We start from the raw sequence: 22,588 nt of genomic DNA on the forward strand, positions 1-22,588 counted from the left end.
CACATACACATACACTCACACACTCACAGTCACACACACTCACAGACACACACTCTCTCTCACACACACACACAAATGCACAGTCACACTCATACAAACACTCTCAATGTCACTCATACACAAACACAGTCACACACACACGCGCCGTGAAACTCGCAGACACACACACAGTCACACACACACACACACCCTCACACACACAGACACACTCACACACACACACATAGTCACACACACACTCAAACTCACTCACTCACACATACACAATCACACACACACATACACCCTCACACATTCACAGTCACACACTCACGCACACACACAGTCACACACACACACACTCAGTCACACTCACACTCTCACTGTCACGCATACACACACACAGTCACACACACGCATAGATTGAAACTCACACACACACAGTGATACACACAGTCACACACACTTACACTCACAGACTCACTGTCACACTCACACACACATGCAATCACACACACACACACACTCACGCACTCACAGTCACACACACACACTCTCACAGTCACACTCACGCAGTGAAACTCACAGACACACACACACACTCACACAGACTCACACACACACTCTCAAAGTCACACAAACACACACTCACACACAGACACACATACTCTCTCACACACTCACACTCAGAGTAACACACACTCACTGTCACACTCACACACCCTCTCTCACAGTCTCACACACACACAATCACATACACATACATTCACACACTCACAGACACAGTCTCTCTCTCACACACACAAACACACACACACAGTCACACTCACACACACAATCAAACTCACTCACACAATCACACACAAACATACACCCTCACACATTCACAGTCACACACACACACACACACTGTCTCACACAACACACACACTCACAGTCACACTCACACTTTCACTGTCACGCATACACACACACAGTCACACACGCATACACACACACAGTGACACACACAGTCACACACATTCACACAATCACAGTCACACAGACTCATACACACACACTCTCAAAGTCACTCACTCGCACAAACACACACACAGCCACAAACACACACACACACAATTACATACACAGACACACACACTCACACAAACTCACACAGTCACACTTACAGTTACACAAACAATCACACTCATACACACGATCACACACACACACTCATTCACACACACACACACTCACCCACTCACAGTCACACACACAATCACACACTAACACACATAGTCACATTCACAATCACACTCAGTTACACTCTCATAGTCACACTCACACAGTCACACGCTCACACACCCACACACACAGTCAGACAGACTCACACACAGTTACACACACACACAGTCACACAAACTCACACACAGTTACACACACACAGAGTCACACACACTCACAGTCACACACACTCACTCACACACACTCACAAACTCAGACACACACGCACAGTCACACACACACACACACTCACCCAGTCTCACACACACACATATAAGCTCACACTTTTACAGTCACACTCTCAGTCACATGCTCACACACCCACACTCACACACATGCACAGTCACACACATGCACAGTCACACTCACACACACACTCTCAATGTCACTCATACACACACAGTCACACACACACACGCAGTGAAACTCAGACACACACACACACAGTCACACACACACTCAAACTCACACACACACACAGTCTCACACACACACACACTCTCTCACACACACCCTCACACACAGTCACACTCACTCTCACACGCTCATACACACACACACGCAGTCACACACACTCAGTGACACACACTCACACACTCAGTCACACACAGTCACACACGCACATACTCACAGTCACACACAAACACTCACACATTCTCACACGCACACACACACTCACACTCACATAATATCTCACACACATGCTCACACACATTCACAGTCACACATACACACTCATACACGCTCACACAGAGACACGCGCACACACATTCAAAGTCACACACAATTACATACACAGACACACACACTCACACCAACTCACACACACAGTCACACTTAGTCACAAACACTCACACACACACTCACAGTCAGACACCCACACACACATTCACACACACTCACACAGAGCCACACACGCACACACACACACTCACAGCCACACACAATTACATTCACAGACACACACAGTCATACACACACACTGTCACAGCGCACACAGTGACACTCACAGATGCACACACGCAGTCACGCACACTCACACAATCACAGTCATGCACACATACATTCACTCACACGCACTCACACACAAACTCACAGACTTACACGCACAGTCACACACACACACACTCACACACACACAAGCTCACACACTCAGTCACACACACTCACACACATACCGTCACACACTCACACACACAGTCACACTCACAGTCACACACACACACAGTCATACACACACTCAAACTCACTCACATGCACTCACACAGACACACTCACAGTCTCACACACACACTCACCCACTATCTCTCTCACACACACTCACACACACACACATTCACACAGACCGTCACACACGCACACACTCACAGTCACACACAGACACTCACACACTCTCACATGCACACACACACTCACACTCACATAATCTCACACACACCTATGCATACACTTACATTCACACACACTTAGACACGTACTCACACACACACAATCACACACACACACATTCACACACCCTCACACAGAGACACACACACACACACTCAAAGTCACACACAATTACATACTCAGACACACACAGTCACACTCTCACACACACTCACAGGCACACACATGCACAGTCACACTCACACACTCACTCAAACTCACTCACATGCACTCACACACAAACTCACAGACACACAACACAGTCACACACACACACTCACCCACTCACACACTCAGTCACACACACACACACACAGTCACAAACTCACATACACACAGTCACACTCACACTCTCACAGACACATTCTCAGTAACACACTCACAAACCAACACACACAGTCTCACACACAGTCAAACTCACACACACACTCTCAATGTCACTCATACACACACACAGTCACATACACACACAGTGAAACTCAAAAACACACATACACAGTCACACACTCACACAATCACAAACACACACACACACACACTCAAACTCACTCACATGCACACACACACACACTCATACTCACACACACACTCTTAATGTCACTCACACACACAGTCAGACACATGCAGTGAAACTCACTGATGCAAAGGCACAGTCACACACACTCACACACAGTCACAAACTCACATACACACAGTCACACTCACAGTCACACTCTCACAGACACATTCTCAGTTACACACTCACAAACCAACACACACAGTCTCACACACAGTCAAACTCACACACACACTCTCAATGTCACTCATACACACACACAGTCACATACACACACAGTGAAACTCACAAACACACATACACAGTCACACACACACACAATCACAAACACACACACACACTCAAACTCACTCACATGCACACACACATACACACTCATACACACACACACACTCATACTCACACACACACTCTTAATGTCACTCACACACACAGTCAGACACACTCAGTGAAACTCACTGATGCAAAGGCACAGTCACACACACACACAGTCACACTCACAGACACACACACAGTCACACTCACAAACCCATTGCCACAGTCTCACACTCACACACACATACACGCGCACACACAGTCTCACTCACAGTCACATTCACAATCACACTCACAATCACACACACACACACACCCACTCACAGTCACACACACACTCACCCACTCACACTCACACACATACACACAATCACACACTCACGCACACTCTCACACAAAGTCACCCTCACAGTCACACTCTCGCAGTCACACTCTCGCAGTCACACTCTCGCAGTCACACTCTCGCACTCCCACACACACACACAGTCAGACTCACACACACACACAGTCACACACTCACACACAGTCACACACACACTCACATACACACACACAATCACTCACAGTCACACACACACAAAGTCTCACTCACACACAGACACAAACACCTACTCTCAATCACATATACTCACACACAGACACAGTCTCACAAACATACTCACACACACCCACACACATAGACACACACATACACACATACAATCACACTCACAGACACACACTCACAGTCACTCACATACACACACAGTCACACACACACACACAGTCACACACACACATACACACGCACAGTCACACACACACACACTCTCACAGTCACTCATACAGACACACTGCCACAACGCACATAGTTTCACTCACAGATGCACACACACAGGCACACACACTCACACAATCACAGTCACACATACTCATACACACACTCTCTAATTCACATACTCACACACGCACACATACAGTCACAAACACACACACACAGTCACACTCACACACACACACACACAGTCACACACACATGTATTCACTCACACGCACTCACACACAAACTCACAGACACATACGCACAGTCACACACACGCACTCACACTCACCCACTCTCACACAAACAAGCTCACACACTCGCAGACACACACACTCACACACACACAGTCTCACACTCACACATAGGCAGTCACACGCACAGTCACACACTCACAGTCACACGCTTACATACCCACAGACAGTCACACACGCACAGTCACACTCACACACACACTCTTAATGTCACTCACACACACACAGTCAGACACACGCAGTGAAACTCACTGATGCAAAGGCACAGTCAAACACACACATACACACACACAGTCACAAACACACACACATTGCCACAGTCTCACACTCACACACACGCGCACACACAGTCTCACTCACAGTCACACTCACAATCACACACACACACAATCACACTCACACTCACTCACACACACAAACACTCACAGTCACTCACACACACAATCATACACTCACGTACACTCTCACACACAGTCACCTTCACAGTCATACTCGCAGTCACACTCTCGCAGTCACACTCTCGCAGTCACACTCTCGCAGTCACACTCTCGCAGTCACACTCTCACTCCCACACACACACAGTCAGATTCACACACACATAGTCACACATTCACACACACTCAGAGTCTCACACACACACACAGTCAGTCACACACAGTCACACAGACACACACACTCACATTCACATACACACACACAATCACTCACAGTCACAGACACACAAAGTCTCACTCACACACAGACATAAACACCTACTCTCAATCACATATACTCACACACAGACACATACACAGTCTCACAAACATACTCACACACACCCAAACACACCCACACACACACAATCACACTCACAGACACACACGCACAGTCACACTCACATACACACTCTCAAGTCACACACACGCACACACGCGCAGTCACACACACACTCAGTCACTCATAGACACACTGCCACAATGCACACAGTGACACTCACAGATGCGCACACACTCACACAATCACAGTCACACACACTCATACACACACACAGTCACACTCACAGTCACACTCACAGTCACAGTCACATACACACACACAAGCACAGTCACACATACTCACACACAGACACATACACCGCCTTAAAAACATACTCACACACACGCACACACACAAACAATCACACTCACAGTCACACACACTCACACACTCAGTCACACACGCACACACAGTCACACATAGACACTCACACACTCTCACACGCACAATCACACTCACATAATCTCACACACACACACCCTTACATTCACACACAATCAGACACACACTCACACACTCTCACAGTCTCACACACACAATCACACACACACACTCACACACACTCACTCTCACACATGCACACACACTCACCCACTCACAGTCATACACAGTCACACACACTGACAATCTCACACTCACACACAGTCACACACGCACACACAGTCACACATAGACACTCACAAACTCTCACACGCACACTCACACTCACACTCACATAATCTCACACACACACACTTACATTCACACACAATCAGACACACACTCACACACACACTCTCACAGTCTCACACACACACAATCTCACACACACACTCTCACACATTACACACTCACTCACCCACTCACAGTCATACACATTCACACACACACACACACAATCACACACTCACAAACACTCTCACACACACAGTCACATTCACAATAACAGTCACAGTTACACTCTCTCAGTCACACTCTGGCAGTCACACGCTCAACACCCACACACACACACACGGTCAGACAGACTCACACACAGCCAATCACACACACAGTCACACACACACGCGCACACACACACACACAGTCATGCACACTCACATGATCTCACACACACACACACTCACTGTCACACACACACACTCACACACACATTCACACACACACTCAGAGACACCTGCACACTCACAGACACACTCACAGTCACACACAATTACATACACAGACACACACACTCACCCACACAAACTCACACACACAGTCACACTTACAGTCATACACACTCACAAACACATTGCCACAGTCACACTCGCGCACACACACATTTGTACACACACACAGTCTCACTCACAGTCACACTCACAATCATATTCACACAAACACAATCACACACATAGACACACACACACAATCACACACTCACACACACACACAGTCACATTCACAATCACACTCACAGTCACACTCTCACAGTCACACGCTCACACACCCACACATACACAGTCACACACACATATTCACACTCACTCACGCTTACTCACACTCACAGTCACACACACACATCTCAGTCACACACACACACGCACAGTGGCATGCACTCACAGTCACACACACACTCACACATTCAGTCACACTCACAGTCACACACACTCACACACAGTCACGCACAGTCAAACACACACACACTCACAGTCACACACAGACACTAACACACGCACACTCACAGTCACACACAGACACTAACACACGCACACTCACACTCACACTCTCACACACACACGCACACACTTACATTCGCACACAATCAGACACACACTCTCACAGTCTCACACACACACAATCACATACACACACACACACTCACACTCACACACTCACACACTCACTCTCACACATGCACACACACTCACTCACAGTCATAGACAGTCACACACACACACACACAATCACACACATACAGTCACATTCACAATCACACTCTCATTCACACTCTGGAAGTCACATGCTCACACACCCACACACACGGTCAGACAAACTCTCACACACTCACACATTCAGTCACACTCACAGTCACACACTCATACACCCACTCACACACACAGTCACACACACAAAGTCACACACACTCAGTCACGCACAGTCAAACACGCACACACTCACAGTCACACACAGACACTAACACACGCACACTCACACTCACAATCTCACACACACACGCACACACTTACATTCGCACACAATCAGACACACACTCTCAGTCTCACACACACACAATCACACACACACACACTCACTCATACACACACTCACTCTCACACATGCATACACACTCACTCACAGTCATAGACAGTCACACACACACACACACACAATCACACACATGCAGTCACATTCACAATCACACTCTCATTCACACTCTGGAAGTCACATGCTCACACACCCACACACACACACGGTCAGACAGACTCACACACACTCACTCACACACACACACTCACTCACACACACACGCACTCACCCTCACACTCAGTCACACTCTCGCAGTCACACGCTCACACACCCACACACACAGTCACACACACAGTCACACTCACTGACACACATTCACAGTCACACACACACACCTCAGTCACACACACACACACAGTGACATACACACAGTCACACACACACAGTCTCACACACACTCACCAACTCACAGTCACAAACACTCACACACACAGAGTCACACACTCACACACACACACACACAGTCACACACTCACACATACACAGTCATACTCACAATCACACTCACAGTCACACTCTCGTAGTCACACGCTCAAACACGCACACACAGTCAGACACACTCACACACAGTCACACACGCACACGGTCACACACACTCACACACTCTCATAGTCACACACTCACAGTCTCTCACACACACACACTTACAGTCACATATACTCATACACATAAACGCACACACACTGTCACACTCACACACACAATCACAATCACATCCACACACACACTCACTCACGGTCACATGCACACACAGTCACACACACTCACACAGACACACACACATACACATACACACACACATACGCTGACAATCACACTCACACACACACTGTCACACACAGAGTCACAAACACAAACACACAGCCACACTCGCAGTCAGATTCACACACACACATACACAGTCACACACACATACACAGTCACACACACACACATACACTCACACACAATCTCACGCACACTCACACATATGCAGAGTAACACACACACACACTCACGCTCACCCACTCTCACAAACACACACACCCTCATACACTCAGTCATACACTCACACACACACAGTCTCACACTCACACAGTCACATTCTCATAGTCACACGCTCACACCACACACACAGTCAGTCACACACAGTCACACAGACACACACAGTCTCACACTCTCACGGTCACACTCACTCACACACTCTCTCAGTCTCACACACACAAACAATCACACACACACACAAACTGACACGTTTACAGTCACACACACTCACACACAGTCACACTCTCAGACATATTGCCACAGTCTCACATTCACACACACATACACGCACACACACAGTCTCACTCACAGTCACACTCACAATCACACTCACACACAATCACACACACACACTCACCCACAGTCACACACACTCACACACACTATCACACACTCACGCACAATCTCACACACAGTCACATTCGCAGTCACACTCACAGTCACACTCTCACAGTCACACTCACAGTCAGACTCACACACACGTACAGTCACACACATACACACACACTCAGTCACATACACACACACCCATAGTCAGTCACACACAGACACACACACGCACATTCACATACACACACACAATCACTCAGTCACACACACACAAAGTCTCACTCACAGTCACATACACAGAGTCACACTCACTCACACACAGACACACACACATACCCTCAATAACACATACTCACACACAGACACATACACAATCTCACAAACATACTCACACACAATCACACACACACTCACCCACTCAGTCACACACACACTCACCCACTCACAGTCACACACACTCACACACACACAATCACACACTCACGCACACAGTCACCTTCGCAGTCACACTCTCGCAGTCACACTCTCGCAGTCACACTCTCGCAGTCACACTCTCGCAGTCACACTCTCGCAGTCACACTCTCACACTCCCACACACACACAGTCAGACTCACACACACACACAGTCACACACATTCACACACACTCAGAGTCACATACACACACCCATACAGTCACACACACGCACATTCACACACACAATCACTCACAGTGACACACACACAAAGTCTCACTCGCTCACAGTCACATACACAGAGTCACACTCACTCACACACACATACCCTCAATAACACAAACTCACACACAGACACATACACAATCTCACAGACATACTCTCAAACACACACACACACACACACACACAATCACACTCACAATCACAGACACACACAATCACACACACACTCACGCACAGTCACACTCTCACAGTCACACACTCTCACAGTCACTCATACAGGCACACTGCCACAACGCACACAGTGACACTCACAGATGCACGCACACAAGCACACACACTCACACAATCACGGTCGCACATACCCATACACATACACTCTCTAATTCACATACTCACACACGCACACACACATACAGTCACAGACACACACGCACAGTCACACACACGCACTCACACTCACCCACTCTCACACACACAGTCACACACTCGCAGATACACACACTCACACAGTCTCACACTCACACACAGGCAGTCACACGCACAGTCACACTCTCAGTCACACGCTCACACACCCACACGCAGTCACACTCACACACATACTCTTAATATCACTCACACACAGTCAGACACACGCAGTGAAACTCACTGATGCACATGCACAGTCACACACACACACACTCACACACACACACAGTCACAAACACACACACACACAGTCAGACTCACACTCAATCACACACTCACTCACACACACACACTCACCCACTCAGTCACACACACAAACACACACTCACCCACTCACAGTCACACACACTCACCCACTCACAGTCACACACACAAACACACACTCACCCACACTCAGTCACACACACTCACACACACACAAACACAATCACACACTCACACACAGTCACCTTCACAGTCACACTCTCGCAGTCACACACTCACACTCACACACACACACGTCACTCACACACACACACAGTCAGTCACACACACACACAGTCAGTCACACACAGTCACACAGACTCACATTCACATACACACACACAATCACTCACACACACACAAAGTCTCACTCACACACAGATACACACACATACTCTCAGTCACACATACTCACACTCACTCACACACACTCACACACAGACACACACACACAATCACACTCAGACACACACTCACACTCACATACACACTCTCACAGTCACACACACACACACACACACACACACACAACCAGACTCACACACACGCACAGTCACACACATTCACACACACTCAGAGTCACACACACACTCATACAGTCAGTCACACACAGTCACACAGACACACAAATTCACATACACATACACAATCACTCACAGTCACACACACACAAAGTCTCACTCACTCACAGTCACATACACAGAGTCACACTCACTCACACAGACACACACACATACCCTCAATAACACATACTCACACACAGACACATACACAATCTCACAAACATACTCACACACACCCACACACACAATCACACACACACACTCTCACACACAGTCACCTTCAAAGTCACACTCACAGTCACACTCACAGTCACACTCACAGTCACACTCACAGTCACACACACATGTACAGTCACACACACTCTCACAGTCACTCATACAGACACACTGCCACAACGCACACAGTGACACTCACAGATGCACACACACAGTCACACACACTCACACAATCACAGTCATACACCCACTCTCTAATTCACATACTCACACACATACACACATACAGTCACAAACACACACACACACACAGTCACACTAACACACATACACACACACAGTCACACATATACATTCACTCACACGCACTCATACACAAACTTGCAGACACATACGCACAGTCACATACACACTCACACTCACCCACTCTCACACACACACGCTCAAACAGTCGCAGACACGCACACTCACACACACACATTCAGTCACACACACAGTCACACTCTCACAATCACACTCTCAGTCACACGCTCACACACCCACACAGTCGCACACATGCAGTGAAACTCACTGTCGCACATGCACAGTCACACACACACACACTTACACACACACACACAGTCACAAACACACACACAGTCACACTCACAGTCACACACACAGTCACACACACAGTCACACACACTCATATTCACATACACACACACAATCACTCACAGTCACACACACACAACGTTTCACTCAGTCACAGTCACATATACAGAGTCACAGTCACTCACACACAGACACACGCACATACTCTCAGTCACACACACACAGTCACACATACTCACACAGACACATACACCGCCTCACAAACATACTCACACACACACATACACACAATCACAGTCACACACACTCAGTCACACACGCACACACAGACAGTCACACATAGACACTCACACACTCACACTCACATCATCTCACACACACACACTTACATTCACACACAATCAGACACACACTCACAAACACACTCACAGTCTCACACACACACTCACACTCACTCTCACACACACACACACACTCACTCACACACACACACACACACTCACACAGTCACACACACACACACGGACAGTCACACATAGACACTCACACACTCTCACACGCACACTCACACAAACTCACACTCACATAATCTCACACACACACTCACACACTTACATTCACACACAATCAGACACACACACACACACTCTCACACACTCACAGTCATTCACAGTCACACACACACACAATCACACACTCACACACAATCACACACTCACACACACTCTCACTCACACAGTCACACACAGAAAGTCACACATGGACATTCACACACTCTCACACGCACACTCACACAATCTCACACACACATTCACACACAATCGGACACACACTCACAGTCTCACACACACACAATCTCACTCACTCACACTCACACACACACACTCACCCACTCACAGTCATACAGTCACACACACACACAATCACACACTCACAGTCACACACAGACACTAAGACACTCCCACACACACACGCACTCACATTCACATAATCTCACACACACACAGTCACACACTTACATTCACACACAATCAGCCACACACTCACACACACACTCTCACAATCTCACACACACAAAATCACACACACACACTCACTCTCACACATGCACACACACTCACCCACTCACAGTCATACACATTCACACGCACACACAATCACACACTCACACACACTCTCACATACACAGTCACATTCACAATCACACTCACAGTCACACTCTCTCAGTCACACTCTGACAGTCACACGGTCAGACAGACTCACACACAGTCAATCACACACACACACACACACACAGTCACGCACACTCACATGATCTCACACACACACACGCACACACTTACATTCACACACACTCACACTCACAAATACTCACTGTCACACACACACACATTCACACACACTCACACAGAGACACCTGCACACTCACAGACACACTCACAGTCACACACAATTACATACACAGACACACACACTCACCCACACAAGCTCACGCACACAGTCACACTTACTATCATACACACTCACAAACACATTGTCACAGTCACACTCGCGCACACACACATTTGTACACACACACAGTCTCACTCACAGGCACACTCACAATCATACTCACACAAACACAATCACACACACAGACACACTCACACAGACACACGCACTCACTCTCACACGCACTCACCCACTCACAGTCACACACACTCACAATCACACACACAGTCACATTCACAATCACACTCAAAGTCACGCTCTCTCAGTCACACGCTCACACACCCACACATACACAGTCACACACACTCACGCATACTCACACTCACAGTCACACACGCACACATTGGCATACACTCACAGTCACACACACTCACGCACAGTCACACACACTCACATATTCAGTCACACCCACAGTCACACTCTCAGTCACACACTCATACATCCACTCACACACAGTCACACACACAAAGTCACACACACTCACACACACACACAGTCAGTCACACACACACACACTCACAGTCACACACAGACACTAACACACTCTCACACGCACACACTCACACTCACATAATCTCTCACACACACACACTCACACACTTACATTCACACACAATCAGACAGACACTCTCAGTCTCACACACACACACACACACACAATCACATTCACAATCACATCTATAGGGGAGGACGAAAACCCCCTCATTTTACCCAGAAGGAAAAGGGCTGTGGGATCAGTCTGTGCTGTGAATTGAAACCGATGGAAGGAAAACTTTGGGACACAAATGGAGACCCCCTCCCCCAGTGTTTGGACTCATAGGTAAGGGAATTTAATTTGGAACTATCTACCAGAAAGTTTGAAATCCTAAAGTGCACATGGAAGAAACTACAAACTTTAATCGAATTTGGGATTTTTTAAAAGGTCTGCAAGAAAAGGGGTGGAGTCAATATCAAAAGGGCCAGTTTGGACATTGGAACTAATCAAATTGTCTGGGAACTGTATACCCTCGAAACTTGCCCCTTGAAAATATTAGCATTTAAACAATGCCACATACATATTCCAACACCTTTTTCATCAGGCATAGAAATATCTGGCTCAGGCCAGACTAGCACAATGGCTACAGGAGGCCAATGCAATCAACACCCACTCAAACCTTGAGTAGGTTAAGATCAGTGGGGAAAAAACCTAAAAACCTCAAACTGCTGCATTTTTCTAAATCAAAAGTCCACCAATGAGAAGAATCGACTTCAGCAGGAGAGGCGGACTGGATAATCTGGCTATAAAAAAGGGGTTTCTGACGTAGTGGAAAAGAGGAGTGATGATTTTCCCTGCCCTCGTGATTCAACAACCACAACCACAGGAATAGAAGGTGGGTGGGGTGGCTTGACTTGACCCATCATCGCTTCTCGGCCTTTTGGCTAAGATCAAGTGTAGTACCGTTTCTGACCAGCCACCATGACCTCCGGGTGGTTTCTCCCTGGATCAGGAAGGTATATGCTTGCATTTTTGGAAACAGGAGGTGGGTGGGGAGGGTTGACCCATCCACCTCCACGGAGGTGTGTGGGGGACCTGACCCATCCACCTCCATGGCACGAACCTGGTATTGCAGTACTTCCAGGAACGGTGCAGTGGCTCTAGGCCTTTTGGCTAAGAGCATTGGCGCAGAGTGATCCTTGGCATGTGCAAGGTGACCTCTGGCGTTTGTGATTTGACAAAGAATTGGAACGATTGGCTACGAATTAAAAAAAAAAAAAAAAAACCACAACCACAGGCCCCAAAGTGGCTCTCCCTGGATCAGGAAGGTGGTTCTCCTATGCTTTTTGGAAATAGGAGGTGGGTGGGGTGGATTGACCCATCCACCTCCATGGCACGAACCTGGTATTGCAGTACTTCCAGGAACGGTGCAGTGGCTCTCGGCCTTTTGGCTAAGAGCATTGGCGCAGAGTGATCCTTGATGTGTGCAAGGTGACCTCTGGCGTTTGTGATTTGACAAAGAATTGGAAAGATTGGCTACGAATAAAAAAAAAACCCACAACCACAGGCCTCTCGACACTGAAGGAAAACCAGTGTCCGAAGACACCGAAGATAGAAGAAACAAACCACCAGACTGCGGAAGGCACAGTAGTGAGTATAACCTCTGGTCCCCAGAACTCCCAACTCAGTTAGGCCAGGAAAGGTGGGAGGTTGGGCATTGTACTGCTAAACTGGTGTAAAGATTTTCGTTGGGTCCGTTTTAGTGGGATTTAGGGGGATTGTTTTGTTGGTGTATTGCTGTTTGTTGAGTTACACCTTGCCAAATAAATTGGAAGCCTAAAGTTCCTCTTGGAATCACCTTGTCTCAGTTCTATTGTATTGCATCTCCTGATCGTGAGTCTTATGTCAGAACCGTGTAAGGGAAGCTAGGAGCGCCTCGAAAACACTCAACTGTGTGTCACAGGCTAGGGAAGAAGGGGTTAGGAGTGTTTGACACTCACAAGTGCCTCACAGGCTAGGCACAAGCTGTGGGGACGCACGAGTCTCAAAACCCCCTTCATAAGCTGTGGACACAGTCTCTCCAGGGGTGCTCTTGCAGCACTCAGGGTACCTCACAGGCCAGGCATAAGCTGTGAGGGCAGAAGCCCAGAGAGAGGCACCCAAGGCACAACAACCCTGTGAAAACCCCTTACACATTCTCAGTCACACTCTGGCAGTCACATGCTCACACACCCACACACACGCACGGTCAGACAGGCTCACACACAGTCACACACACACACATACACACACACAGTCACTTAGGCACACACAGTCACACACACTCACATAATCTCACACACACATGCACACAGTTACATTCACACACACTCACACACACACTCACAGTCACACACACAAACTCACACACACATTCACACACACAGACACATGCGCACACACACTCACAGTCACACACAATTACATACACAGACACACCCACTCACACACACAAACACACACACAGTCACACTTAGTCACACACAATCACAAACACATTGCCACAGTCACACTCACGCACACACACATTTGCACACACACACAGTCTCACTCACAGTCACACTCACACACACACACAATCACACACACAGACACACTCACTCACTCACAGTCACACACACACACACACTCCCATAGTCACACACACTCACAGTCACACACACACACTCACATATACTCATACACATAAACGCACACACACTGTCACACTCACATACACAATCACATACACTCACAATCACATCCACACACTCACTCACAGTCACACACTCACAGTCACATGCACACAGTCACATACACTCACACACAGACACACACAAACACTCTCACACAGATGCACATACACACTTACACACACACTCACACACTGACAATCACACTCACACACAGAGTCACAAACACACACACACACAGTCACAATCACACTCACACACAAACATACACACAAGTCACACACTCACACTATCATAGTCCTACTCTCACAGTCACACGCTCACACTCCCACACACAGTCACACACTCACAGTCACACACACGCACAGTCACACACTCACACACTCATAGTCACACACAGTCACAGTCACACACACACCCGCTCACACACTCACACATACACTCACACTCACATTCACACTCACACGCACACCCACAGTCACACACACACACACTCACACAGAGACACACACACCCACATACTCACAGTCACACACACAATCACATTCACAGACACACACACTCACACACACAAACTCACACACACGGTCATATTTACAGTCAGACAAACTCACATGCACATTGCCACAGTCACACACAGAGTTACACACACACACACAGTGACACTCACAATCATAGTCACACTCACAGTCATACACTCACACTCCCACACACACACGCACAGTCAAACACACACTCACACTGCCACAGTCACATACACACAGTCACACACACACACAAACACACAGTCAGACTCACAGTCACAATCATAGTCACACTCACACAAACACACTCATACTCACTCACACACACTCACACATACATTCAGACACACACATTCACACTCACTCACACACACACAGTCACAAACACATGCACACACAGTCGCACAACAGTCACACTGAGTCACACTCACACATACATACACACAGTCTCACACACAAACATACATTCACTCACACGCACTCACACACAAACTCACACACACATTCTCACACTCACATTCACACACACTCACAGTCACACACTCACAGTCACACACACAGTCATACTCACAGTCACACTATCATCGTCAAACACTCACAGGCACCCACTCACACAGTCACACATACTTACACACACACACACACTCATACACTCACAGTCACACACAATCATACACACACTCACCCACACACACAGTCACACAAACACACACACATGCAGTCACACTCACAATCACACTCACACTCTCTCAGTCACACTCTCGCAGTCACATGCTCACACACCCACACACACACCATCAGACACAATCACACGCAGTCACACACACACAGTCGCACACACTCACAGTCACACATTCATGCACTCACAGTCACACACAGTTACACACCCACACACACACACACATAAATACTTACACTGTCACACTCACCCACACAGTCACTCAGTCATGCACACACACACAATCACACAAATTCACGCACAGTCACACAAACACACAGTCACACACACTCACACACGCACACAGTCACACACACATTCAGTCACACTCACAGTCACATTCTCACAGTCAAATGCTCACAGTCACACGTTCACACACCCACACAGTCACATACACACAGTCATACTCACTGACACACACTCACAGTCACACACATTCTCACACACACACACGCTCACCCACTCACAGGCTCAAACACTCACACACACACACAAACACACACAGTCACACACTCACACACACACACACACACACAGTCACACACTCACACATACCCAGTCATACTCACAATCATACTCCCATTCACACTATCAAAGTCACACTCTCATAGTCACACGCTCACACATGCACACACAGTCAGACACACACACACAGTCACACACGCACACAGTCACACACACTCACAGTCACACACACACACAGTCACATATACTCATACACATAAACGCACACACACTGTCACACTCACACACACAGTCACACACACACACACACAAACACTCTCACACAAATACACATACACACACACACTCACACTCACACACTAACAGTCACACTCACACAGTCACACACACACACAGAGTCACACTCACACTCACACTCGCAGTCATATGCACACACAGACACATACATACACACACAGTCACACACACACAAACACTCACTCAAATGCACTCACACACAATCTCACACACACTCACAGACATGCAGAGTAACACACGCACACACTCACCCACACTCACAAACACACACACGCTCATACACTCACAGTCATACACTCACACACACACAGTCACACTCACAGTCACATTCTCACACCACACACACAGTCACACACACAGTCTCTCACACTCACTGTCACACTCACAATCACACACTCATGCACACTCTCACACACAGCCACATTCACAGTCACACTCTCGCAGTCACACACTCACACTCACACACACATACACACACAGACACACATACTCACATTCACATACACATACACAATCACTCACAGTCACACACAAACAAAGTCTCACTCACTCACAGTCACATACACAGAGTCACACTCACTCACACACAAACATACCCTCAATAACACATACTCACACACAGACACATACACAGTCTCACAAACATACTCACACACACCCACACACACTCAAACACACACACACACGCACACATACAATCACACTCACAGTCACACACACTCACACACACACACTCTCACAGTCACACACACACACGTACAGTCACACACACACACTCTCTCACAGTCACTCATACAGACACACTGCCACAACGCACACAGTGACACTCACAGATGCACACACACAGTCACACATACTCACACAATCACAGTCACACACACTCATACACACACACTCTCTAATTCACATACACACACACACAGTCACAAACACACACACACACAGTCACACTCACAAACATACACAGACACACAGTCACACACACATTCACTCATACGCACTCACACACAAACTCACAGACACACACACACTGTCACAAACACACTCACACTCACCCACTCTCACACACACAAGCTCACACATTCGCAGACACACACAGTCACACACACACACACACACACACTCACACACTCGCAGACACACACACTCACACACACACACTCATACTCACCCACTCTCACACACACAAGCTCACACACTCGCAGACACACACACTCACACACACACAGTCACACACTCACACACACAGTCACACTCACAGTCATACTTTGGGTAACACCCACACACAGTCACACACATGCTCAGTCACACTCATACACACACTCTCAATGTCACTCACACACACAGTCACACTCACAGTCACACTTTGGGTAACACCCACACACATGCACAGTCACACTCACACACACACTCTCAATGTCACTCACACACACACAGTCACACACCGCAGTGAAACTCACTGATGCACACACACATTTACACACACACACAGTCACAAACACACACACACAGTCACACTCACACTCACACACACAGTCACAAACACTCATACACACACACTTTCTAATTCACATACTCACAATACAAACACTTAGTCACAAACACACACACATACACACACAGTCACACACACACAGTCACACTCACACACATACACAGTCACACACACATACATTCACTCACACGCACTCACACACAAACTCACAACACACATGCACAGTCACACACACACACTCACACTCACCCACTCTAACACACACACAAGCTCACACACACTCACACACAGTCATACTCACACACACACTCTCAATGTCACTCACACACACAGTCACACACACACAGAGTGAATCTCACGGAAGAACACAGAGTCACAGACACATTCACACACACTCACACAGAGACACATACACACACACACACACACTCACAGTCACACACAATTACATGCACAGACACACACACTCACACACACAAACTCACACAGTCACACTTACAGTCACCCACACTCACAGACACATTGCCACAGTCACACTCACGTACACACACACGCACACACATTTGTGTACACAGTCTCACTCAGTCACACTCACAATCATACTCACACACACAATCACACACACAGGCACACTCACACACACACTCACTCACTCTCTCACACACACGCACTCACCCACTCACGGTGACACACACACACACAATCACACACGCACAGTCACATTCACAATCTCACTCAGTCACACTCTCACAGTCACACTCTCGCAGTCACACGCTCACACACACACACATCTCAGTCACACACACACACACAGTGACATACACTCACAGTCACACACACACAGTCTCACACACATGCACACAGTCACACACATACACACACTCACTCATACACACTCACACACAGTCACATTCACAATCACACTCACAGTCACACTCTCTCAGTCACACTCTGGCAGTCACACGCTCACACACCCACACAGGGTCAGACAGACTCACACACAGCCACACACACACACAGTCTCACACATACACAGTCTCACACACACACTCACAGTCACTCAGGCACTCACACACACACAGAGTCACATACACTCACATAATCTTACACACACACATACACACTTACATTCACACACACACACACACACACACGCACACTCACAGTCACACACAATTACACACACACACACTCACAAATACAAACTCACACACACAGTCACACTTACAGTCACTAACATTCACAAACACATTGCCACAGTCACATTCACGCGCACACACACAGTCTCACTCAGTCACACTCACAATCACACTCACACACACACAATCACACACACAGACACACTCACACACACTCACACACCCACTCAGTCACACACACTCACACACGATCACACACTCACACAGTCACATTCACAATCACATTCTCACATTGACACTCTCACAGCCACATGCTCACACACCCACACAGTCACACACACACAATCACAGTCACTGACAAACACTCACAATCACACACACAGTCACACGAACACACACACAGTGACATACACTCACAGTCACACACACACAGTCACACAAACACACACACACACACTCACAGTCACAAACACTCACACACACACACACACACAAAGTCACACACACATACACAGTCACACACACACACAGTCACACACTCACACATACACAGTCATACTCACAATCACAGTCACAGTCACACTCTCGTAGTCACATGCTCACACATGCACACACAATCAGACACATACACACACACTTACACACACACACTCACACTCAAAGTCACACACAATCACACACTGACAGTCACACTCACACACACACAGTCACACAAAGAGTCACAAACACAGTCACACTCACACACATACTCTCAATGGCACTCACACACACACAGTCACACACACACATGCAGTGAAACTCAGACGCACACACACAGTCACACACACATTCACACACACTCACACATAGACACATGCACACACACACACTCACAGTCACACACAATTACATACACAGACACACACACTCACACACACAAACTCACACACAGTCACACTTACAGTCACACACATTCACAAACACATTGCCACAGTCACACTCACGCACACACACACACATTTGCACACACACACAGTCTCACTCACAGTCACACTCACAATCATACTCACACAATCACAACAGTCACAAACACACACACACACACAGTCACACTCACACACATACACACAAACACAGTCACACACACACAATCACACTCACAGTCACACGCACTCACACACTCAGTCACACTCACATACACACTCTCAGTCACACACACACACACAAATGCACAGTCACACACACTCTCACAGTCACTCATACAGACACACTGCTACAATGCACACAGTGACACTCATAGCTGCACACACACAGTCACACACACCCACACACACTCATACACAAACACTCTCTAATTCACATACTCACACACACACACAGTCACAAACACACACACACAGTCACACACACATACATTCACTCACACGCACTCACACACAAACTCACAGACACACACGCACAGTCTCACACACACACACTCACACTCACAGTCACACGCTCACGCACCCACACACAGTCACACAC

At 47.4% G+C, this 22,588-nt stretch overlaps 1 pseudogene; it reads left to right on the forward strand.

Moving 5' to 3' along the window:
- The first annotated feature begins 14,660 nt into the window (after positions 1-14,660).
- Positions 14,661-14,896, forward strand: LOC139245665 (U2 spliceosomal RNA; annotated as a pseudogene).
- Positions 14,897-22,588: the final 7,692 nt, after the last annotated feature.

The sequence above is a fragment of the Pristiophorus japonicus genome, unplaced genomic scaffold, assembly GCF_044704955.1.
Source record: "Pristiophorus japonicus isolate sPriJap1 unplaced genomic scaffold, sPriJap1.hap1 HAP1_SCAFFOLD_229, whole genome shotgun sequence".
NCBI lineage: Eukaryota > Metazoa > Chordata > Chondrichthyes > Pristiophoridae > Pristiophorus > Pristiophorus japonicus.